General features: G+C 40.1%; 1 pseudogene; it reads right to left on the bottom strand.

Moving 5' to 3' along the window:
* The window catches only part of LOC119044021 (NADH dehydrogenase [ubiquinone] 1 alpha subcomplex assembly factor 4-like), a 30,692-nt pseudogene that overhangs the window by 928 nt on the left and 5,474 nt on the right, over positions 1 to 24,290 (bottom strand).

Here is a 24,290-nt window from a genome sequence, read left to right as displayed (position 1 = left end):
TCCGGTCCCTGACAGGACATGTGGCTCCTGGGACTTGTCCCTGCTGGGGTTGGCCCCCACCTTGAAGCCCGGCCACACTGGGACAGGTCTCCCTTTGGTTCTGACCCCCCGTGGATGCTCCTGCCTGACAGACGCCATACCTCCCTGACTGTCAAAATTCCCTGTCTCTCTGGGTCATTGACTTTAATGAGCAAGAGTCCTTAGACGATGCTTATGTTTGGAAGTGATTTAATGATTTTCCTTGATTGCACAATCAATATATTTTCACTGTAGAAAAATACAGATGAGGAAAAATAAGAATCAAAAGAAGAGTGGACAAAACATAAAAGCAATTTTAATTCTATAATCCATATCAGGAAATGTTATCAAAAAGAATGTTATCAAAATGCAGCCATGTAGCACAGATTATTTTAGAATCCGACTCTTCTATGCAATACAGCAAACATATTTCAATATCATTACTAACCTTTATCAAACCCCTATAAAAGGCTGAGTATCATTTTGTTTCACGGATACACCACAGTCAGGTTGATAGTTCCACCATCATTGGGCAGTTTATCTCGAGCTTCTAGTCCCTTTGACGATGTCACCTGCACAGTGACTCCTTAGGCCAAATTTCTAGAAGTTGGGTTGCCAGGTCGTAGCATGTGCTGAATTTGAAGTCTCTTCGTGGATTGCCCAATTGCCGGCAGAATGTGTGCCCCATTGTTTCACCCACACAAAGCCAGACAGCCCAGCACTTGGCCTTGAGTTTCTAACTTGCTTTCCTAAACGTGGTTTTCTGCTGTGGCCCTCAGCTCGTTCTGCTATTCTCACCACAGCATCTTGGCTCTAGACAACTTTGCTGCCTAGGTAGTCGGCTGTAGGGCAATTTTGTTATAAAAACATAAAATAACTGGTTGAGTTCTGTTTGGTTTCTTTTCTTTATTGATGAATCAATCACCTTTGGCTGACTTGATGCATTTCAAGTAGTTGTCAGTTTGGTGTCATTTTTCCATTACAAAGTTCTTATATTATAAAGGTGGGAATTTTTATATTATTTATAAATCTTAGCTTTCACACTGGTCTATACAGGGATAAATAGAAGTGATGGTAATCTTAAAATAGAATTTTTTGCAGGTGACAATGAGTTGCCACAAGTACTGGTTTCTTATCTTGAGACACAGTATACTGGGAGGAGAAAGGGAGGCTGAGGGCCCTTTTGGATGGCACAGAATTCGGCTCCTGCTTCCCATAGAACGAACACAAGGGCTTAGGTGCAATCCACAAAGTGACATGTTATTTGCGTGGCACTGCCACAAATCTACACACATTACAAATGTATCCAAATATATGCATTTTGCAGTAAAGTCTTTTAAATTTTATGTACTTTTAAATTTCTCTTTTATTTTTCTTTATTTTTAATTTTTTTTAACAGCAAAATTGTCTTATGGCCAATTAGTTATGCGGCGAAAATGTTCGTGGCCAATGCTCGTGGCAAAGATGCTGCAAGTACGGTGGAACTACCCAGAACCTTCTCAAGACCGGTACGGATCCCCTCCAGGCCTTGTGTGGGGAAAAGAAAACTGTATGAAGTAAAACGACAAACCAAAGCAAACTGCGGGGGCGTGGCCATCAGGCGGTGGAGAGGGAGCGTTGGCGGCCTTCTGCTGGGCTGGCCGTGTGCCTGCACTGAGCCCCGGCCCACACAGGTCCCTCCACAGCCCCGCTGGCACTTCCGGTGGGGAGGTGCTGGGAGGGATGCGGGGCCCAGCACGGTGATCCTCAAGGCCTGAGTTCACTCTCTGCGTCAGTGCAGGCGGACTTTTCTTACGGACCGAGGGACTGTGACTTTCTTCAGGTTTTCTACAGGGCCGGTAGGGTCCCTAAGGAGCTGAATGATTCAATATAGTCTCATTAAATAAAAAGAGAGTAAAAGAAGGAAAGAGAGATACATTTCTTCTTTACAGTTAAAATACTGCTAAGCTTGTTTCAGGATGCTCTGAGAATTGACGTTTTTCTGTTTGAGCTCATGATTGCAGGAGTCAGGATAAAAATGGCTATTCTAAAATTGCCAGGGGCTTGCTTCTGTCCTTCTGCTACACCAGGAGAGGACATATATTTGTTTTCTGTTTTGGGAGGGAGCCCTCAGGGTCAGACAGCTCAAGTCGAAACCTGATTATGGGCCTTAGCGCTGTCCCTCCCAACAATGATTCCCAAGTCCAAGGGTGAGGACTTCAGCCTGATGGAATTCTGTATCAGGGAGGGGTCAAGGAGAGCAAATTGTATGGAAAAGTGTTTTGTTTTTTTTAACTTTAAACATCAGTATTTTATACAACTTAAAAGCTACACATGAGAAAATAAACAGGGCATACATACAGGAAAAGTAACTCCAAGATTTTCTTTGTTTTGATTGTATTGCTTTCTTGTCTTCAGGAAGGAAACTTTGACTTCAGAAGTAAGAATATTTGAGGAGAATTTACATCTTTCTGTCTAGGTGATATTCTGCTTTTTTTCTCAGCGATCCACGTACCTGGATAAAGTGCATGACTGTTGAGAAGTGTCAGTGCCTCTACAAGGGAAATTCTGCCTTCGGGAATGTTCTCAATACTTATGTCAAAGTCATGGCCTTTCGGCAATCTGACCTCCTTTGGCTGTTGAGGTGTTCCAGCACCTTCTACCTGCACGGAAGACACGGGAGCTTTGGAATCAACATACACATCTTCCGGTGATGACAGCAGTTTGTCATCTTTTCTACCAATTTCTTTCTTAATATTTGGATGGCTGCTCATCTGCTCTCAGAGGTGGCTGTTGGGGGAGGGGACCTGCAGTGGGAGAGAACTTCATCTTGCTGATTTCCTGTTCAGCCCGTTTTTTAAAAATAATTGTTTTCTTGGCCATCATAAACAAATCAACAAACAAGTAGTGGAGAGGATGTAGAGAAAAGGGAACCTTAGTGCACTGTTGGTGGGAATGCAGACTGGTGCAGCCACTATGGAAAACAGTATGGAATTTCCTCAGAAAACTAAAAATGGGAACTGCCTTTTGATCCAGCAATTCCACTGCTGGGACTATACCCTAAGAACCTGAAACACCAATGCAAAAAGAACCTGTGCAGCCCAATGTTCATAGCAGCACAATTTATAATTGCCAAGTGCTAGAAGCAACACAAGTGCCCATCAGTAAATGAGTGGATAAAAAAACTATGGTACGTTTATACAATGAAATACTATGCAGCATCGAGAAAGAAGGAGCTCCTACCCTTTGTGACAGCATGGATGGAGCTGGAAAGCATTATGCTAAGTGAAATAAGCTAGGTGGTGAGGGCCAAATACCATATGATCTCACCTTTAACTGGAACATAATCAACAAAAGAAAAAGGCAAACAAATTATAACCAGAGACATGGAAATTAAGAACAATCTAATAATAGCCAGAGGGGAGGGGAGAGGGGACAGTGAGAAGAAGGGTTTTCAGGAACTACTGTAAAGGACACATGGACAAAACCAAGGGGGAGGGTGGATGCAAGGAAAGGAGGTGGGCTTGGCTCGGGTTGGGGGGGGGTGGGGAGGAAATGCAGGTAACTGTAATTGAACAATAATGAAGTAATTTAAAAAGAAGAATTGTTTTCTTAAAGAATTGGCTATATTGGTTAGAGCATTGCCACGGGCTCCATCCTTGGTCGGGGCCTATAAAAAGCAACCAATCAGTACATAAATAAGTTGAGCAACAGATCAATATTTGTCTTTGAGGATTTGTAGGACATTTGCAAATTAGAAGCCTTTCTGGATATTTGATAATATTAAGGAATTATTATTACTTTTTAGGTACATTATGTCATGATGGACATATACATGCATACACATAAACACACATTTTAACAGACACACATAGAATTTTTTATTATAGTAAAATATGTTTTGGTTTGAATTTCAAGGAGATGGCAGTTTCCCTGGGTAGAATGAAAACCAGGTGTGGAAGGGTGGGTGGAAGTGGGGGATGGGGGAAGAGACTCTGATTCCCGGTTCTAGTGACCGATTTTTCAAGCATTACAGTGGATATTTGAATTTGGCTTTTATTTCCAGAATACATGGAAGTGCAATTCCTGAATTTTAAAGGAGATCCTTTGCTTATTATCCAGGTTGTCTCCTGAGCTGCTACTGTCCAGTGCTTCTGGGATTCCAGGACATGAATCTTCATCATCAGGACTTCTCTAACAAAGTGCAGATCCATCACTCCCAGGAGCCTATAACACAAACTGATTAATAGTAAGTAAGGACACTACTTACACAAAGTGATTTAAAACTCCCCTCGTGCAATTTTAGATCACTTAACCCCAGAGGTGGTGGTAACTCTGAACATTTCAGTAATAATAGATTTCTAATAACAATAACAACATCAGCAATAATAATAAATTAAAAATAAATTCAAAAGACATTAATCAGCTAAGAAGAGATTTAGAAGAAAGGTAGGTTGATTTGACATTGTGCCAAGACAATTTATGAAAATACAAGTTCTCAGCATCTTTGATGATGTAATGCTGCCACCTGGTGTTTATGCTCTTTCACTGCAGTAAGATTTGTAAAGTCGACACGCACTGCTTCAGTGACAGATTAGAATTTCCTAGCCAGGAATCATTTGCAATTTTATCTGAGAATAAATGAAATGCATTCACTGTAGAACAAAAATTTTCATAAATCACAGAAACCTTGAATTTCATTTATAGTTGAGTTCTTTTCATAGCACCACGAAAGATCCACGAGAGATGGGCACCCGTCAGTTATCATTGGCACATGATGATAATTTTTCTCTTGCTTTCAATCAATAGAAACAAAGTCACCTTCGAAATCATGGATTGATCGAATAATCAGTATTTTAAGGTAGGTCGTGTTTGGATCCCAGACGGAGATTTCAGGAGTTAAGAATTTGAGCTGAGAACAATGTGGAGTGTGGAGGAAGGTGGGAAATCCCGAAGGTGGCGCAGAGGTCACTGGAAAGGGCGGAGCCCGAGTGCTCCAGGTTTTTGGCTGTTCCCCGTCTGGAGCGATCTATGTCGCACTCTGCTGTGGGGGAAGTATGCTCCACTCACAGAGATTTTATTAAAAATCGCTTCAGACTCCTACGGTAAAAAAGGATTTCTGAGGTCTCTTGGAAAATCCAAATCTCCAGGTGAGGGGCTAACATTCCCAGTGGTGTGGTTGGCTGGGACACACACTCTCCGCTTTGCTCCAGGTCCCACCCTCTATGTTTGCAATACAACTCTACACTACAGCTTCTAGCTTTTAGTGGGAGGAAAATAAAGATGAAGTTTTGGAGTTGGAACAGGGACCCCAGAGCACCCAGTCTAGCCCCTTTCTTTTCAAGAAATGAGAGAGGAAACTGGGCGTGCCCAAGGCCACAGGCCCAGGCAGGGCCGGAGCCAGGGCTCAGTGCTTTCTGGAGCTTTGTGTATTTATCTGGGGATGGGTTGGATTTGGGGTGACGTGATGTAAGTTATTTATCCACAAGGTGCCTTTTTCTGCCGTATTCGTGTAATGGCTACAGAATTGCATTGAACTTTCTCAGAAAAATATTGAATTTAGCTTTGAACATCCCACCTTCATGGAACATATGAGTGCTGCAGGGCATACAAGCAACACTGATTTCAAATAAATAGAATGAGACATTTCTTGCAGAGTATATATCTATTCTGTACTGTCCAATATGGTAGATACTACCTACATTTGGAGATTTGTATTTAAGTTAATTGAAATTAAATATAATTCAGTTTGACAGTCTCACCAGTCACATTTCAAGTGCTCAGTAGCCCCGTGTGGTCAGTGTATTGATGGCCTGCACGTAGAACATTTCCATTACTGTAGAATGTCCTGTTGGGCAGCATGGATGTGGTTGAAAATGCAGCCCCTCTTTTGGAGACATTTCCTGTAGACTTATCTTGGTTTTTCTTTATGATAATCGGAAATAATCAGGATTACTTAATGGGCAAGAGTGGGGACTTAAAGCTAGGTGAGTGTTCAGTGTGAAAGTGAGATACTGAAATGAGAAATTTTATGATAAAAAGAGGAATAAGATGCACCAAAAACAGGCGGTGGAGCAGAATTGTGTTTAGCCATAAAACAAAGCGCAGTCGGATGGGCCTGTAATTTTAAGAGCTGAGCCTGATACGTTTTCCCTGTGAGCGTCACGCCATTGCCACGTGTGCAAGCACATCCAGGTGGGGCCTGATGGACGGCCAGTGGGGATGCCTGGCCAGTGTGCAGTTTGCCTCCCTTTGGTACCAGCACTGGGGACCGTCCTCTCCCTCACTCCGTGTGGTTTCCTTGGGAATCTCTACCTAGGAAATGGCATCCTGAGAAGAATGACAGGACTTGTCCTTTTGGTGAAGAGACTGTCCATTGTTTTCCCAGCTTTGCACTGGTTTTCATCCTTCCCGAGATCTGCTCACTCATCTTGCCCTTCCATTTGATATGCTACCCCATTTCCTGGCAGAAAGCTAATTTTTTTTCGCTAAAGTTGTCAGAACCCGTTTTTGTTGCATTCTTCCAAATAATCCCAAACCAGTATGATGTTGTTACTTGGATGTCATGAAGGATGGAAATGAGTATAAATGGTAAGAGAGAAAAGAGGGATTCTTCCTGGAACAAAACAAAAGATGAACATGAAGGAAACCAGGGTGGCACAGTGATTTTGAGTAGGTCACACAAAATTTGTACTTGATGAGCTGCTGGGAGAGGAAAAGCCTTCATCCCAATCCACAATGTTCACATCTGGTTCCATGAATAGGGGGGGCAATGACTGCCCCACACTTTGGGGCCACTATAGTCTCCCTACCGCTGAGGCCATTCTTTCCATTTTTATCTCACTTTGGTTTGGTGCCTCATCCTCTCATACCCAGAGTGGTCCTGCAGTGGTCTGATGGCCTTCCCTTTAGTCTGACCCTTCGGTAAGTTTACATATACACCTCTTCAACTTAGCTATCACTCAGGGATTGCTTATAATTTTAAACTAGCTCCTCTCCCATGCACTTGGAAAAGCTCAGGGTTTATAGGCTACTTCGGAGCATTACGTAAACCAGGTAGTAGAAATGTACTGGGTTGGCCAAGAAGTATGTGTAGTTTTTTTTCCATAAAATAAAAGATATGTTTTTCATTTTCACTGAAAACTATTGATTTGGATATTTTGAGTATGTCAGCTGTCTCCTGAGTGGCTATTTCTATCTCCTAGATTGGTCTCAATTAATGTCTCTATTTGATTGCTACCAACTTCAACTGAGAAATCCCCAGCAAGCAACTTCGCAAACCACTTTTAACACATTCAATTCATTGCAGCACCTTCTCCATACACTGCCCAAATCTTTTTTTGCATTCCTGTTGCATTTTTACCTTTCTTGAAATAATAAAGCATGATATGGAAATAATGTTGCTTATTTTCTTCCATCTTCAGTATTAAAATGGCTACCCCCAAATTCACCAATTTTGATGTTTATTTTTAAAATGCACACTGATATGACAACTACAATACACTAACAACATTGTTTTGAATGAAGTTAAGGAGAAATAAGTGCTACTAGAGCCATCTTAGGGAAAAAAACAAACAAACTTTTTGGCCAGCCCTTGGGGTCAAGGTTGTTAGCTGAAAGGGGTGGAGTCTGGGCCTGCAGTTTTAAACCAAACCTGGGTATGGAAAATGGGAAGCTGTTACCGAAGGCTGTGTATTCACTAACGGCCAGACCCACTGCCTGGCTGAGAGTGTTTAACTTATTTTCCAGAAGGCCTTCATGGTCTTTTCTTGATTCCTTAAGCTCTCCAAGTTTCATCGTGTTTTTGATGACTGCCAGAATGTTTTCTAGTGAGGGCAGAGGGGTCTGCAGCAGCCTTGGCCACACAGTTCCAATGAGCTTTTTCGTGGCTACAGCAGGTGTTCTGCATTTATGAGGCCAGTCTGGAAAAAGTCCAGCCATTGTTAATATAATAAGAATAATTTACACAACATTGTTGTAACCTGGCAGTCAAGGAGAGTGGACTGGAATGCGCATGTGTGAACAATGATGACTTCACTGTACTAGTCAGTGGGGACAGTAGTCGCTGTTGAGTGAGCATGTGTACTGTGTGGCCATTATGTTCAAAATGACTGAGTGAGTAGCGCAATGAATGTGCATTAAATTGTGCATTAAGCTTGAACATTCCTCTGTGGAAACTATTTGGATGATTCAGAAGGCTGCAGCTATGGGCAACTGGTGATTGGCAGCTGCATCATGACAATGTGCCTGCTCATGCACCACTTTTCATGTGGTGCAGAGTTTTTTGGCAAAACATCAAATCACCCAGGTGACTCAGCCGCCTTACAGCCCAGATTTGGTGCCCTGCAACTTCTGGCTTTTCCCAAAACTAAAATCACCTTTGAAAGGAAACAGATTTCATGCCATTGATGAGATTCAGGAAAATACAACAGGGCAGCTGATGGTGATTGGGAGAACTGTGTGAGGTCCCAAGGTGCCTACTTTGAAGGGGACTGAGGTGTCATTGTCCTATGTACAGTGTTTCTTGTATCTTGTATCTACTTCAATAAACATCTCTATTTGCCATATTACACAGCTGGTTACCTTCTGGACAGACCTCCTACACCAGGGGCAGTAGAGTTTCCCATCAGGAGCCAGCTCACAGAGGGGGAATCTTCAAATTCATAGCACAGCAGGGCCAGAGAAGGACATTTATGATTCCCTTGAAGTGCTGCTCGAACTTCAAGTGGGTTTTAGGAGCATCGGCCAGTATGAGCCCATTCATAAGGAATTTTTGTGGGTTAAAAATTTGGGGTCGTATTGGTGGAACCTCAGGTTTAGTGAGATTATATAATTTTGTAATTAGTAGCCTTCCCTTCCTCAGCAAGACTCTTATCAGTCACCTCAGCAGTGGCAGTGTTCGTTTATAAGCCCAAGCCACACTCTTCTGATTTTGTTGCTGCATTCTTGCTAAACTGGGACTCCTTTTGGCTTTACTCATTCTGAGAACTAAATCAGGCAATGCGTTTTAACTTGTGCTTTAGGAATTAGTAGCCAAACTGAAATCGAGGTCATGAACATCAGTAAATAAATAAACCAATAAAAATGGGAGGATGCTTGTGCGGGGCCTCTTTATGATCTTTATAATCTCATCATTTGAGTTTCCCAAAATGAGAGGGTGACCCCAGATAATCTACCTGGTAATGTGACATTGTTTTGAAAGCCCAGTGTCAATATGTGTGACGCAGTCCTATCTGCTACTTGAATAAAAGAGGAAGTAGAATTGGTAAACGGAGTGTAGGGCAGAAGCCCCGATTCCATGACAGAGAACCACCCGAATGACAGTGTTGTCCATGCCATCGGGTGGAAACAATGGGCTTCCACAGCCCAAATCTTTTCCTCTAGTGGGCTGTATTTCTCAGATGTCAAATCTGTGAGTAGCAGACAGCTGATCACAGACTGCAGTTATATTAATCCTTGGTGCTGAGAACGTCTAATGGCATTGGACTAGGACAGCTGCAACATAATGTAATGTTCCTGTCCTCCATTTCATGCTGTACCTGATTTTTTTCTCTCCCTGTAACATTGATTGATTCGGTAATGCAGAATGTTTGCTTTCCAGCTGGCAGATCTAATTGTAAATAAACAGCTGCTCGCTGCATTTAGACAGTGGATGATGCTGGCAGGTACAAGGAGCAGGGTGCGCGGGATGATTTAAGGCCCGTGCAGCGGAGTGTGTGGGAGGCTGGGAACCGGATGCAGGTGGGAGGACTTGAGGTACAAAGTCCTCTGCGGCTCAGGATAGTCTCAAGGCTAAGCGTTTTGATTTTAATGTAAAATGAGGACTGGTGAGTGGATTGTGAGGGCCGGTGATGGCCAAGGTTATGAACTAAATATGATAAAAGTACAGGCTTTCTATCATCCCAGCATTTTTTTGTCTTTGAAGAATGGAATCAGGTGTTAGACCAAGTTTTGAAGATTATTTCTTTGAACAAGGTAGGTTTAAATATTCTGAAAGAAAATGGCAATAATATAAAGGTGTAAAGGGGAATTCTTCCTCATTTTTGAGACGAGGTGTGCCCTTACCTTAGTGACAAAAATGCTGGGACCTCAGTGCCTGCCTTTGCCCGAGTTATGGCCATGCCATTGCCAAGTTCAACCCAACATGCTCAGATGTGGGAGGTTGAGCACGGGGAACCCATGTTCCTGCGAGTGTTCATTGTTTTAAAGTTTGAGCAACAACCTTTGAAACTATCAACCGGTACCGTTGGTGAGCCAAGGTGGCATTGCATGTCACACCTGAGCCAGAGACCTACCGTGATTGTCCTTCTCTTTGCACTCACGTGAGGAGCTCAATTCACCACTGCCTGCCCATCACTATTGACATTCATATGTGTTCCATCTTTATTTGAGTGAAGATGTCCCTTTTCATGGCTCAGAATAATCTTAAGTGTGACTTATTTTATGTCCCCTTAAACTCAGACTGGAAGTTCAAAAACGTTGGACGTTGACAGGGAAGGGAGATTTCCTATGGTTAGCCGAGGAAGGACCAAGGAGCAACTAGACGGAGCCAGGTCAAGGTGTCCCTCTGACCCGAGATGGAGGTGGGACACACTTTTCCCCATTCCAGAGCTGAGGATGTACAGTCTACTTAAAACAAGGAAAATCTTGGCTGTGAGACTGGACCAGCTGCAGAAATGAGTGAATGCGTGGAGAGGTGCATAAGCTCAAAGTACCTGGTGGCATCAGGAGGGTGGCTCCATAGTCCTGTGGTGTGAAGACAGGCTCTGGGCAGAGCAGCGGCCAAATCATGGGTAGCTGTGGAGGTAGGACCTGCAGGCTGGGAGGTGCACCAGGAGAGTCCTGTTTTCTGTCTTGGTTCTCCTTGGTTTTTGCCATAAACTCTTCTAGAAGTTGTGGCCCTCTTTTTGCACTTTACATCAGAGTATCTTAGATATTTTATGCTTTGTTTCTCTTTGTTTCCCTCCCTCCCTCCCTCCCTCCCTCCCTCCCTCCCTCCCTCCCTCCCTTCCTTCCTTCCTTCCTTCCTTCCTTCTTTCCTCAAGTTCATTTTCCTGCTCATACTCCCGGTCAGCCATTCACATATTGGCGTGTTCAAAGTCACCCACCAACTTCCCCTGGGTAGAAATGGTTTCCTTCTGTAAAATGTTTAACAGAAGGAGAAGGGGGAGGGGTGGCCAGAGAGCTCATTGGTTATCTCCTTTCATAATCAAAACTCCCCAGCGAGGCATTTACCTTTACCTGCATTCAGCAGCAGGACAGTGGAGGCTGGGGGAGACTTACAAACTTGCCAGCAGCCACAGCGCTAATCCTGGAACGGCCTGGATTGAGTCCCATCTGTGGGCTCCAAAGGCCACCTGCACCCCACTACTCATGGGGGAGTGGTTCAGACGCTTCCTCCAGGCGGGGCCTCTTGCCACAGCCAGTCTCCTCAGAGTCCAGAGAAGCAGCATACGCAGCACGGAGAAGGAGGGCAGCTTAAATCGCAAACTGTGTCCTGTTCTAGTTTATGTCGGCCTGGCTTCAATTTATTCTCCTCTGAAGCAGCCCAACAATCTGCAATGACGAGGATGTGCATTTATAATCTGAATTTACTTAACAGTATAATTAAATATTTAAAGTCGGTTCATTTAGAGGCTGGGAGGGATTATAGATAGCACACTCACGGATTTCTATCCCGATATTAGTATGCACAGCAGCACATTCTTAATTTTGGTCGTAGCTGTTTCCCAGTTCTCACATCTCTGCATTTGCCGTGGCAATTAGGACTGGAGGGAGCGTGTGGCGTCCTTGGATCTGGGAGAGAAGAGAGATTATGACACTAAATAATACAAAATGGGCCTAGTCCTCACTGCAGCAGAAACCACTCAGAAAAGTTAATTAAACTCAGGAAATAGGCTGCAAGATAATTAAGTCCAGGCCTAATTTTACACTGCAGGCGTTCTGTATTGTTTTTGCAAGGGTCCAAAGGAACACGAGATCGGAAAATCTGCAGGTTGTGGGCTTGATTCATTAAGGATCATTATCTGTAGTTAAGCGGCCAGCTACAATGGTAATGCGTAGGTGGCGAATTGTATTTTCTGAGGTAAAAGTGATCTTTATGCTGTACATATGACACTTATAACTTCTTTTCATTATCAGTAGAAGTGAGGGTTGTCAGTATATCTGGTATAGGAAATGATAAATGTGTAAATCTCAAATCCAAGACGTAAGAGATTGTACTTTCTGAAATAATAGTTGATAATCAGCTTCTTACTGTATTGTGTGAGCTTGGGTATATTTTAAGCCCTAAGGCTGGAGGAAGCCTTGATTATCTTATTAGCTTGTATGAAACAGAATTTAAAAAAAACCCGTTGCAAGTGAAGAGCAAATCCATCATCCTCCTTGACCTGTCCCGGGTTAGGGGAGGGGATGCTCGAATTTTTACTGGACTTGCTTTGCACAGGGTCCCGTTGGCTGTTACTCAGTACCCTGTGGCCTTCAAGATCACTGACAATTGATTAAATTTCCTATTGTCTAGTGTTTATCCCAGTGTTCTTATGCCTGATGTGAACTTGGCATTGCTTTTGGACAAAGCAGACAAATTATTTAAAGATTGACCTGGTATTTGCTTTGTTTCTTCCATTTATTTTTTCTTTGCTTAAACACACACACACACACACACACACACACACACACACACACACACACATTATTCTGCAGGACAAAAGAAAAATAAACCAAAATCTACCTATTGGTTGCCAAAATGAACAGAGTCTATTTTATTTTTTATTTACTCTTTGTGGGGAGTTCTGAGTCAAGACAACTATGCTATTTCCCTGGCTAGCTGACCCCAGAAGGGACTCTTTGGGTTTTTTTTTCATTGTATACAGCTTTACTGGCATTTTGTGAATGAGCTGGAATTTTCAAATACATTGGAAGTTAAAGAAGTCAGTGGGACAAAATGGTATAAATATAGCAGGATGTCAGATGGGATATTTTCTGTTGTCTCATAATTTTGGTCTGAAAGCCCAAGGCTGAGGGCACTTGTCAGCGAGAGGTCCCATGCTCCACAGAGAGTGACAGGGAACAGCCTCCACTCCTTTCAGTGTTTATTTTTTAAATAATATTTTATTGATTATGCTGCTACAGTTGTCCCAATTTTCCTCCCTTTACCCCTCTCCACACAGCGCCCTTTACTTTCTCAGGCAATGCGCCCACCATTGTTCATGTCCATGGGTCATGGGTATAAGTTCTTTGGCTTCTCCATTTCCTATACTGTACTTTACATCCTCATGGCTACTCTGCAACTACCCGTTTGTACTTCTTAATCCCCTCACCACTTCGTCCATTCTTCCACACTCCTGCCCCACTGGCAACCTTCAAATGTATCTATGATTCTATCTGTTCTTCTTGTTTGCTTACTTTACTTTTTAAGATTCAATTGTTGATAGATGCATATTTACTGCTATTTTATTGTTCATAGTTTTGATCATCTTCTTTTCTTAAATAAGTCCCTTTAACATTTCATATAATAATGGTTTGTTGATAATGAACTCCTTTAGTTTTTTTCTTGTCTGGGAAGCACTTTATCTGCTCTTCCGTTCTAAATGATAGCTTTGCTGGGTAGAGCAATCTTGGCAGTAGGTCCCTGTTTTTCATTACTTTGAGTACTTCTTGACAATCCCTTCTAGCCTGCAAAGTTGTTTTTTTTTTTTTTAAAGAAATCAGCTGACAGTCTTATGGAAATTCCCCTGTAGGTACTAACTGCATTTCTCTTAATGTGTTTAAGATTCTCACTTTATTTTTAACCTTTAGCATTTTAAATTATAATGTGTCTTGGAGTGGCCCTCTTTGCATTCATCTTGTTTGGGACTCTGTGCTTCCTGGACTTGCGTGTCTATTTCCTTCACCAACTTAGAGAAGTTTTCTTGTATTATTTTTTTCAGACAAGTTTACAGTTTCTATCCTTTTTTCTTCTCCTTCTATTACCCCTATTATGTGAATGTTGGAACTCCTGAACTTGTCCCAGAGGCTGCTTACACTATCCTCATTTTTTTGGATTCTTTTTTCTTATTGTTCTGAGCGGTTGGTTTTTACTTCCTTACGTCCCAAATCATTGTTTTAATTCTCAGCTTCATCCATTTTATTGTTGTTTCCCTGTAAATTGTTCTTTATTTCAATCCTTTGTTTCTGACTGGATTTTTTAAATGCTGTTGAGGTCCTCACTTAAGGTCCTGGAACATTCGTAGAACCAGTGTTTTGAACTCTACAATGATAGATTGCTCTTCTCCATTTTGTTCAGTGCTTTTTCTGGAGTTTTGATCTGTTCTTTCATGGGGCCATGTTTCTTTGTCTCCTCATTTTGGCAGCCTCCCTATGTTTGTTTCTATGTATTAGGTAGAGCTGCTATGACTCCTTGTCTTGGTAGTGTGGCCTAATATAGTAGGTGTCCTATAGTGTCCAGTGGCACAGCCTCTCAGTCGCCCAAGCTGTATACATGAGGTGCACCCTTCATGTGGGCTGAGTATACCTTCCTCTTGTAGTTGAGACTAGATTCTACTGGTAGGTCAATGGGAGGGTTTAACCAGGCCAGAGAGCTGCAAGTATTGACTGTGACCACTGAAGACCAACCTCAGCTCTCTGCGGATGATCAGCTGTGCTGGGGCAGGGTGGTGATGCTCCCATGTGGTCTGTAGTTGTTTGCTGGGTGCACAGGCTCTGGAGTTTCCCAGGCGGTACAGGCCAAGGTCAGCCTCCACCTGTGTTTTGCCCGGAGCTACTCTGTCTGAGCTATAAAGCAATCTGAGATAGCTGCTGCTTGTGCTGGGCTTAGAGACTCCCAGGCAAAGCCAAACTGTGAATCTAGGTTGACTGCTGCTAGTGCCAGTCTGGGGCCACTGAGCTGGAGGTATGGAGGTGATGGGCTCACTGAGGACAGCTGTTCTTGTTTGAGAGGATGTAAGAATTTGTTAAGTGTGAGCCAAGACTAGCCATTCATATGGAAAACTCACTGATAACAGCTTTAGTGGACCCAAAAGTTGGATGGGACAGAGCCTCAGGGGATCTCCAGATGTAAGCCAGGTTGATAGAGTCTTAGATATGGAACCCACCTGTTGGCTCCGTAGCTCTGTGGGGGGATGATTCAGAAAAGGGACAATGGTGTCTGCCTGCCTTTCTGTCCAGAAGAAAGCTGTCACCCAGCTCTGGCCTTGATGCCAGACACTTCAGTTCCTTCTTGTATGTCACTGGTGCCTTTCAAGCTGCTACCCTGGTCCTGGACTCTGAGGGAGTGAGTCTGATTATGTCTGTTTTGGGGTTCTTTAAGAGGAATGGCTTGGGGTTCCAGAAGTTTCTTCCACCAACTCAATCTCTACTGGTATTTACAGACAGAAATTATGGGAACTTATCTTCCTGGCACTGGAACCTTGGGTTGGGCAGCCTGGTGTAAAGTTGGGACTCCTTGCTCCCGAGATATGCCTTCTGAATTTTTGTCCACCACCTGTGGATGTGGGACCAGCTTGTTCCATGTCTGCACCCATCCTACCAGCCTGGGTGGATGAGGTTTCTTTAATTCTGTAGTTGTTGGACATCCATTCAACTTGATTTCTGATGGTTCTAAGTGATGGTTGTTCTATAGTTTAGTTATAAGTTTGATTTGGTTGTGTGAGGAGGCGAGCCATTTTTACCCTTGCTGCCATCTTGATCGGAAGTCTTCCTAAGTACTTATTAAGAAGGGGCTTTGACTACTGTCCAGACAGGTTCTGGAAGTGAAAATCAGAGTTCACTGAAAGAGGAAATCTGTTTGCTTTATTTGACTCACGAGCTCCCCCATCTTTCCAGATGGCTGATCTGGATAATGGGAGCAAAGAGACGATGATGGAAATTCCCCATTCAGTTCTGGGAAGGATGTCCAATATGCCCTGTATTATTTAATAACATATTTGTCCAGTACATTTATTTACACGTTTGTATACAAAACAATCACATTAGCAGTTTGCATCTGCCTGCACAGAACAGTAACATATCTTCACTGTCTCGCCCCAAGGGTGTGTTAATTTTCTTGCCCTGTCACAATGTTGATAGAAGGAATTTTAAATCACGTGGAAATGTGAAGGCTTTGCTTTCACCTATCACAGAGATGATGTTTTAATTAGAAGAAACAGGAGAGCTGTTTTTTTTCTATATTGAGTTTATGACCTTCAGAAGATGGATGATTAAATATAAGAAAGTTCATGAACCCTCCCAGATAGTCACCTTCTTGGACATTCCATTGTCTGGAGGCTATGTACAACAACTCAGACTAAAACCAAACTTCTCTGGCTTACAACTCTGTCTTATAATTACAAAATACTGCACCTTTCATAAAGGGACTTTTACTTTTAGTGGTAGACTTGGAAAAGGGGGGACAACTAGAGTTTCTCCTGTTTCCTTATCAGAAGAGGCATTGCCCCCAAGCCTTCACTCAGCAACGTGATTCAAACCCTGCATAGACGGTAGGGCATTCCTTCATTATTAATTGGTAGCTCTTTCTGTATTGATTTATATTCTTTTGGTAGTGCCGGAAGATGTTTATTATTGTGTTAGTGGTGCTGGTGTTAGTGGTTATAATCTTACATAAATTTTATGTGTATGTTGTAAAAAGCATATATGCATGTATTCTTTACAAAGATGAGATCAACTTATACATACTATTTTGTTTGAAATTTTGCTTTTCTTATCTGGACTCATTGTCTTATTTGTATTCGTAGGACTATTTCATTTTTTCATGACTGCATACAATCTAGTGTCTCTTAAATTAGTATATCACTTCAGTGGGTGAGGGGAGAAAATATTAGAGCTTCTACTACTTTATTTTTATTTCATTTAAAATTAAAAACATTCTATATATATACTGTAACAGGTACACTGTATTAATTAAATACATATAATTGGAAAAGAAATATAATTTATATTTTCATGTTAGGAATGTATGTTCAGTTAATTTTATTATTATTATTTACTAAAGGGGTGCGCTATTGAAAAAGTTTGTAGTCAATGGTATAGTACATTTAACTGGTCTTTCATTACTAGATATTTACATTTTTTCCTGTAGTGATTTTAAGATATTTAAAATATCTACTAATTCCTTGGTATTCGTTTTTTCGAAAGATGGAGCCTAATTTCTGTCCCCTTGAGTGTGGGCCAGACTTAGTAGTTTACTTTTAAAGAACAGAATGTGGTGAAAATGCCAGTATGGGACTTCTGAGACTAAGTCACATGAGACATTGTGATTTGACCCTTGATCTTGTGGATCACTTTCTATGATGGATGCCAGCTGCCAGGTTTCAAGGCCAGTCCATAAGCCTCTGGAGGGAATCTTCTCATTGAAAGCCAGAATCAGTGCATCTGCCATGTGAGGGAGCCATCTAGAGAGTGGATCCTTGAGCTCCAGTGATGTATTCAGGTGACCATACCCCTGCAGGATATCTCGACTGCTCCAACCATCTGGCTAAAGTTTCCCCAAATTTGTGACTCATAGTAACCATGTGATATAATAAATCTTTACCTTTGTTTCATGCAGCTAAATTTTCAGAAATTTTGTTATGATTTTTGTATATGGTATAAGATAGTGGTTCAGTTTCATTCTTTGGCTTGTGATTATCCAGTTTTTTCCGATACCATTTATTGAAGACATTGTGCTTTCTCCTTTATATATTCTTGGTGCCTTTGTCATAAATTAATTGACCATATATGTGTGGGTTTATTTTTAGGCTTCTGTTGATCTATGTGTGTGTTTTTATGCCAATACCTTACTGTTTTGATTACTATTGCTTTGTATTGATAATATAGTTTGGAATAAGGGTGTGTGATACCTCCTGCTTTGTTCTTTGTTTTCAAGATTGCTTTGGTTGTTCCTGATCTTTTGTGGTTCCATAGAAATTTTAGGATGAATTTTTAAAATTTCTGTGAAAAAGTCATTAAAATTTTGACAGAGATTGCAATTAAAATTTTAAATTGCTTTGGGTATTGTGGACATTTAACATTTAATTCTCCCAGTTTATGAGCATGTAATAACTTTATTGGTATCTTTTTCTATTTGTTTCATCAATATCTTAATGTTTTCAGTGTACAGGTCTTTCACAACTCCTTAGTTCAGTTTATTCCTAGGGATTTTACCCTTTTTAAAAAAAATGAGATAATAGAGTTTATTCACGTCCATTTTCATTTAATATATTAACATCTTCAGGATAGGTTGGTAACTTTTTTAAAGGTTATACTCATTTTCTTCAAGTTGCGGGTAGAAGACTCTCCTCAGAATAGCAGTAACTGTTGATCTGAAACTGTTTAGGTGAAGCATTGCTGTAGGGGACATTTTTTTTAGAAGCAGTTGTCAATAGGATTAGTTTTTAAAAATTTCTCTCATAGTTTGTTTTTAGGTATAGAAATGTAACTAATTTTTGTATATTAACGTTGGATCCTGCAACTTTACTGAATTTGTTTCTTCTAATAATTTTTAGTGGTGTCCTTAGCATTTTTCTATATTTACCATGTCACCTGCAAATTGAGACAGTTTTACTTCTTCCTTTCTGATTTCAATCCCTTTTATTTTGTTTTCTTGCTTAATTGCTCTGGCTAAAAACTCTAGTACTGTGCTGAATAGAAGTGACAAGAGTGGGCACCTTTGTTTTGTTCCTGATCTTAGAGGGAAGGCTTTTAGCTTTTCACCATTGAGTATGATGTTAGCTGTGGGCTTGTCATATATGGTCTTTATTATGTTGAGGTACATGCCTTCTATAAATTTTCACATATTAATAGCTTTTTCAAGAAAATCACATATATAGTCATATGTTTTACATATAATTAGATATTGCCTCTAACAGTTTTATAATATTAAACTATCCTTTTATTCTTGATAAGAATCTTATTTGACCATGGCATAATATTCTATTAAAACTTCTTGAGTTCATATGCTAGTATTTAATTTAGCACTTGTACATATATAATCATGAAAAGATTGGTTGGAAGTTTATTTTTATGCTGTATTTAAGTTTGACATCATTCTTATGATGGCCCCATAGAAATTTTCTCTATGGCTTAGAAAAATATAAATAGATCAAAACACCCATTATTAAAGGCTTGAAAAAATTACGATGAGACCAACTATTTTTGAATATCCCTTGAATGAGTTTTATTCAGTTTTATTAGTGTTTACATTTCCACTTTTATTTGTACAGAAAATATGTGTTAATAAGGTTTGTACCTTTGGAAATTACTGATTTGATGAAACCACATCATATTTTAAATATTGACCATCTGATAGAACTAAAATGCTAGTAATTGTTGTTTATCGAATCTTGCTGTTCACTGAAGACAACAGCTGAGAAAGGAAGGAATTTGCAGGTGGTGACAGAGAGGGATAGTTTCTGGCAGGTGCTGTTTCCTTGACTGAAAATCTAGGGACCATAAATAAAGTGAAATCTTTGTTAGGCATCTGAAAATGCAGAACAGTTTGGAATCAGAGCATGGAAAAATTATACTACTTTAAAAATGAAGAACTGTAGCTACATGTTAGTTACATCGCAACAAAAAAAATTGCAGGAGTTTATTTAAATTATAAATGTAATTGTTTTCCTCAGTGTATTTTTAAAGTATGTTATGTTATTGCAGGTGTTGTACCTTTTAATGCAAAATGCAAACCCTCTTTGAAGCCCATACTTGAACATTTAAAGTTGCTTTCAATATTTTTGTCGACTGTAGATAAAATGCTGGAATGAACAAGATGGCGCATTTCCTATTTCTTTGGGAGAAGTTTACTTCATTTCTATACTCACTCGGTGAGTATAACAGTCTTAAATGGGTTAGTATCCTAACATATCCCATTTGTTATTCATTGTTGCCATTGGCCAGGTAACAGTGAAAGAATGTGGTTTGGTCTTTGTAAGTGGTTTCTATTGTACTTGCAGAGTCCTTCAAATGACATATATATGCATATGCTCATAATGCAAGACTTTTCCTTCCCTTTTCTTTATTTTCTCAAAAACATATTTCTTTGGAAAATAGGCTAGTCTCTAAGCCCTTTTTATGGACATCATAGTATATACGTAGGAAACTGGAAAAACTGGAATCCTATTAATTTATTATAAATATAGTAGAACTAATAAAAATAGGAAACCACCTTTTGTTCTTTCTTCTCTTATTTTGTTCTTTGTTTTTAGGTAGCAAGAGTGAGCTTAGGAAGTCTTTTGATATATTTGCAATCTGTGATACATAATAAACTATTTATACCTTCCTGTTTCAGAATCCAAAAGCCTACACTTTGAAATTTTGAGTAGACAATCTCTGCGACAGCAATTTTTTCTAAACTGCTTATATTGAGAGCTGACTCTTCTCTGTCCTCAGAAGCATTGCTACTAATCTTTATGAATTAAATTTAATAGTACAAGTGAAAATATGTGTTTTTCTACTGTCTGCAACTGTAAAATTATTACCAGTGGAATTACTTTGTGAGTCAAGCCTTAGGCTCTGAATGTCACTGTGTTTCCTCCACTTGGAGACTTTTCGTTTTTAATGAGACTGAAGTGCAGGTACAATACAGGTGGAAGGACTTATTAAAAAATCAAGAAGGATATAACTACAACCTTTCTCTTCAAGGTGGAAAACTGCCTTTGCTGAGCTTTTCTGTTAACACTTGTTTTATGCAAGGAGTTGGAAATGCTCCTCATTTTCTTTTTTTTAGTTTAGTTTAAAATAAAATATGTCCTATGTATTCTATAGGGCATTTAATTCTTTGTGCGTCATTACAGTGTCCAACATATCAAGACACTTAACGTGCATATCAAGCCTTCTTTTGCTGTTCATCTTACTGCTACCACACTGCGTGATATAGGAAATGAAAATTCATTTTATTTCTCCTACATTCAAATCTCTGCTGTATAGAATGGGAAAATTCATCCCAGGGAAAAATTCTTCACAAAGAATGGTAATATTCATGGCTTGTAAGAGCTTTGAATTCTTATGTATGACGGTGCATTTGTGGGAATAGTAATTATAAATTTCTGCAATTCCACATCAAGCCCCCGGGAGTTGAAATTAAGAATTTTGATAAGCTTAGTAAGTTTTTAGGTAGTAAGTGTAGTAAGAAGGCTAGCATATGAGAATGGTGAAGGGTTTTACAGTTTAAGTCGTAGGACAAGAATGCAAATTGAGCTTTGACATTGCTTACTGAGAAAATTTGCATTGTATCAGGTAAGATTTTTTTTCTTCTCTGTGGCCCTAATCTGATACACAAACTCATTTTACATGTTTTCTAAAAGGAAACTCATTAGACATATTTTGAAAAGGGGGGTTTGCCGAAATCAGTCTTGGCTCATGGTACTAAACAAAAAATCGTTTCAATTGACAGTTGAAAGTGCAGAACTGCATCTTAGCAGAGTTATTTTAAGTAGATAAAACTAATCAAAAGAAATTAAGAGGAACGCACTGGTAACAGAGAAACACCTGGTGCTTAGGCTGCCTCAGTACTCTTTAACATGAATATTAAAAAACAATTTCATTTAAAAACCCGTATAAAATATTCCCATATTAAAAATCAGTGATTTGATATGTGGACTAAATATAATATTTTACTTTATTCAGAACTGCCTTTCAACCATGACTGTGAAATCACTCATGACTGGGGAGTGTACTGAGGACAGGGAGAAGACTCTTACATGGATTGTCCAAATATATTTGAAAATGATTTTTTGGGCTGTGTGTATATATTTGTTGGTATAAAATTTCCCTCTTTTATTATTGTTATTTTAAATTAAAATTGATACATATGTATATCTTAACAAACTCTAATCTCTAGTCCCCGCTGAGGATAACAAAGAACTTCAGCCGCCTCCCGCAGGCCACTCAATGGCAGATGCTGTATGACGGTTGTATGAATGTTTTTATTTCTAGCATTAAAAAATTAACTAATGTTGATGCTGGTATTGTTAAAGTCAACCCTTGTTTAAATTTTCCAGTATGTTTTATCTGTCTGTTTTTGCTCACTTTACTGATTTCGTATTTCTACTTCCAAATTCCTTCTTCTTGCTGATAGCAGCCCTTCCCAATGGAGGTTTCTACATAATAAAATTTCTGAGGTCTTCTGCACCTGAAGTGTTATTTTTGCCCTCACTTGAACATGTCAATTTGTTCATAGTTTCCTGTACAGCTTTGAAAATATTACTCCATCAACTTCTGTTAGTGAAATTTTTTCTGACGTTGTGATTACAAGATGTCTACTGTCGATCTGATTGTCCTTCTCTGGTAGATAATGACTTCTCTTCAGAAGCTTTGGGAAACTTCACTTTTTTTTTTTACCTTTTTTGTTTGTTTTACTAACAATATGCCCAGGCGTGGAGTTTTACAATGCATGCATCCTGCCAGGTGCTCAGTGGGCTTTTCAACCTGAGGTTTCATGTCCTTTTTTTCAGGACATTAAAAATTTTTTTCAGGACATGAAAGTATATAACTTTCTGCAATTGTCTCCTTATCTTATGCTTTAAGAGATTTGCTTGATTCAATTTTCTCCTTGACTGTGGCCAATACACTACATAGTTTATTTAGTGAATGTTTAAATTTCAGTCATTGCTGAGTTCATTTCCAACTATCTCTTGCTTCATGACTCTGATTTTATTTAGTTTATTTATTTTTTAAAGATTTTATTTATTTATCTTTAGAGGGAAAGGGAAGGAGAAAGGGAGAGAAATACCAATGTTTGGTTGCCTCTCATGAGTCCCCTGCTGGGAACTGGCCTGCAGGGAACCAGCCTGTAACCCAGGCATGTGCCCTGACTGGGAATTGAACCTCAATCCTCTGGTTCACAGGCCCACACTCAATCCACTGAGCTACACCAGACAGGACTGATTTTATTTTATGAACTCTAATCCCACTTCTACATCTTTAAGAACTTTAAAGACTTATTTTAAAAGTTCCTTATTTAAAAAGATTTTATTTATTTATAGAGAGAGGGGAAGGGAGGGACAGAGAGAGGGAGAGAAACATCAATGTGTGGTTGCCTCTCTGCGCCCCCTACTGGGCACCTGGTTTAAAACCCAGGCATGTGCCCTGACTGGGAATGGAACCAGTGACCCTTTGGTTCTCAGGTTGGCACTCAATCCACTGAACCACACCAGTTGGGGCAAAATATCTTTTTAAGTCACTATCAACTATTTTCTTTATTTTATTGCAATAAATAAAATATGTATTTTTGCCTCAAATGAATCTTGTCCATTTGCTGAACAAAATAAAGAACATGAAATAATGCATCAAAAAAAAAAAAGGATTTCTTCAGAAGATTTTTGGTCAAATTTTTGTTTAAAGGAGTAAAGCCCCTAACCTTCACATGCGTTTTTCTTGTGGGAAACAAATAGAGGTAACAATTTGTTACAGTTGTTTTTTTTGCTGGCAGTAACCACACTGAAATTTATATGTATCCTTACCAGAAATAAAATAATAAAATATTTATTGTAACAAAATAAACATAGTAGTAAGCTCAGAATTTTTATTAAGGAATATCTCTCTCCAAAAATGACTCCAGATGCCTATTTAATTTTGATACTGTAGGACAGGGAGAGCCGTTCTCACTGAAAATGCCTCCCACAAGGACGAGGGTGTTGCTGAATTGTCACTACCCTGGAATGGATTTCAAAATGAGTCAGAGCACTAGCCTGTTTGGAGTTATCTTTTGGTTGTGGGGAAAACCTTTTTTGGTTATGGTATTACATGTGGAGTGGATATGTGAGTCCATGTCAACCTTTTAAAAAATCTGAAACAGAATACATCTCACAAACGGAGGGCCGAAATTATGGCTAATATGTGATTTTCGCTTACATATTGCATAATGTTAGGAAATAAAGGGTGCCTACAGTACTTTTGGATTCATCTTTTGGTTTCCTCATGTTGTGAAACCTGTGCTTCATTCTTTTATTGTTTAGTGTTTATTTTAAAAGAATCAAAATTAGCTCTAGCTCAATGATCAGAGCCACCTCTGGTTTCAGTGAGTTCCTAAAACCCTTCCACCCGAGCCCAGTGAATGGGTGTTTTCTTGGTCAGTGTGGGACCTTGCTTGGTGCTGCTAGGGTGAGCACGGGCCCTGTTCTTTCTCCGTGGGAGAGGGACTGGGTTCTGTGATCTGTACGAGATTCTGCTCCTTCCCCAACCACAACTGTGCCTGTGTGGGCAGAGGCGGAGAGCCCGGTCCGAGCCACCTCTCTTGCACGCGGAGCGTGTGACAGCGACCCTATGAGACCGCTGAGGTCCTGGTCTCCAGGTCTTGAACCCAGATCCAAAATCCATTGAGT

The sequence above is a fragment of the Artibeus jamaicensis genome, unplaced genomic scaffold, assembly GCF_021234435.1.
Source record: "Artibeus jamaicensis isolate MK-2021 breed Jamaican fruit bat unplaced genomic scaffold, CSHL_Jam_final contig_402, whole genome shotgun sequence".
NCBI classification, from domain to species: domain Eukaryota; kingdom Metazoa; phylum Chordata; class Mammalia; order Chiroptera; family Phyllostomidae; genus Artibeus; species Artibeus jamaicensis.
The sequence above is the reverse complement of the archived record's forward strand: the minus strand, read 5'-3'. Positions and strand labels throughout refer to the sequence as shown.